We start from the raw sequence: 1978 nt of genomic DNA, 5'->3' as shown, positions 1-1978 counted from the left end.
ATCTGCCTCGCCAGAGAAGAGCGCAATGATGGTGCCAACTTGGGCCAGTGAAGCAACATCCTCCACAACTAGATTGAAGAACAAAACGACAGCAACTTCTCTGTTCCCCTTTCCCCAATTCCCCAGCACTGTTCCCATCCCCCCAATTCCCCAATAAAAATCTTAAAAAAAAATGCACTTTTGCTTTTTGAGCTCATTGCTGGCAAAAAAGTTTCTTGTAAAACAAAGAGACAAACAAAAAAAATTATCAAAGAATCAATAAGTAAGGCTAAAGATTTGCACCCCAAAGTCAATGACAAAGCCAAAGTAGCAAGGGAGTTAAAGTACTCTCTGGACACTCTATGGCAGAGAGGCTCAGTCACCACAGTCTGAAGGTACTGAAGTAACACGTAGCCTATAATTTCTGGTGTTCCCCACTGCCCCTGCTGATGGGCAAACCAAGTGGCTGGCAGGAGAAGCAGCAGCAAATACTTCTCCCACCTCCATGGGAGAGCAGAACAAATGAGCTCTCCCTACTAGCATTTCCCCAAACACTTCATTTCACCAGCGAGTGCCTGCATGCTGTCGTTGGAAGGGCAGTGTTGTTTTGCAACTGGAAAGGATCAGGAGAAGAGAGACATTCCCACTGGTTGTCATTCAAGTGTAACCATGTGCTAAGGAGAGAATTTTGTTCGCTGCAAGTAGCATTAGATATCATGGCAAAAAATTTAATTGTTCCCATAAGCCCAGCATAATTATCTGGAGGTTCACACAGTGACTTATATACTGACATGTGACCTCTTTTTGGACCAAGGAACCACCTTCAAATGGGATGCAGCAGTGAGAACAAAATCCTTCTGTCCTTTTGCAGAAGCTGTGAACCTGATGCAGTGGTGGACTAGCTTCTTAAAGATAAACCTAATGCATCAGCTTAGAGGTGATAGCCTGAAAACATATGGCATATATTGTGTTAACAGTATATGGTGTCATATTCTCCAGTCAGTGGAACACAGTGGTCCAGGAACCTTGGCATGGAAGGAGTGGTCTTACTTACCTGCATTCCAGTGATCCAGTTGGGGATTTATGCTTCCTCTCCTCATGCATCTTGGCTCCATAAGTGTAGAGGTTCTTGTCCCAAAGGGGTAGACTTTTACAGATTGTACAGGAAATATTCCACTCAACTTAAAGCATCTCATCACCTTGGTCTCCTGATGTCTGTACATAGTAGGCAAATAAAGGAATTTTCATACTGACATGGATAATGGGCTCTGGCCATCCTAAGGAGGTAGGACCTCTAACTGGTACTTAGAGGAAAAAGGGTCAGAAACATTAGGTGGTCCACTGGCATCCTTATGCCCAGTTTTATTCTAATTGGGCAAATAGAGCAACCAGGATTAAAAACCCAGAGCAAGGGCAGGGAGGAAATGAATAATTGTGAAGTAATAATACCATCTATCACAGCAAGTTAAACCAAAAGCTCATTTTGATTTTCTCTGGATTGAAGCAAGTTTCCTCCAGGTTCTACTTTGGGCTTTTAATTACTTTCCATTATCATTAATAGTTGCCTTACCAGAAGAATTAATTTTCCATTTATCCTCTTATAATACAGGACAATGCCAGATAACACTGCCCAGGCTCCACAGAACATTATAGAAGGAGATTAGAGTGCTGCACAGATTATTATTTTTTACAGAATTACTTTCGAGACAAATTGAATTTCATTGCCTGAAATGAATTTTTATGTTTTGTGGAGAGAGGACAAATGGGTGTCAGCCATTACAAAGGACATGACTATGACATAATTGAAAGAAATCAAACTGATTTTTATACATGAGATTTCATGCTATCTTTAAACAAGCTTTAGGAGGTTCGTGTCAAGGTCCAAACATATGATTCATCACTGCAGAGTACAAGTGACAAAATTAAGATTGCTGTGTTTCAATCGAGAAATAGAGAGGCTTAACTAATGCTCATGATCACAGATATTTTTCAAACTCAA

The 1978-nt window shown here is 41.0% G+C and overlaps 1 long non-coding RNA gene across 1 annotated transcript in view; it reads right to left on the bottom strand.

Annotated features, from left to right (window-relative positions):
• The window catches only part of LOC109390253 (uncharacterized), a 65347-nt gene extending 64108 nt beyond the window's left edge, over nucleotides 1-1239 (bottom strand). Inside the window, exon 1 of the long non-coding RNA XR_002125532.1 lies at nucleotides 1034-1239. This is a non-coding gene — a long non-coding RNA (uncharacterized LOC109390253). The remainder of the gene's footprint in view (nucleotides 1-1033) is intronic.
• Nucleotides 1240-1978: the final 739 nt, after the last annotated feature.

The sequence above is a fragment of the Hipposideros armiger genome, unplaced genomic scaffold, assembly GCF_001890085.2.
Source record: "Hipposideros armiger isolate ML-2016 unplaced genomic scaffold, ASM189008v1 scaffold_260, whole genome shotgun sequence".
Lineage (NCBI taxonomy): Eukaryota > Metazoa > Chordata > Mammalia > Chiroptera > Hipposideridae > Hipposideros > Hipposideros armiger.
The sequence above is the reverse complement of the archived record's forward strand: the minus strand, read 5'-3'. Positions and strand labels throughout refer to the sequence as shown.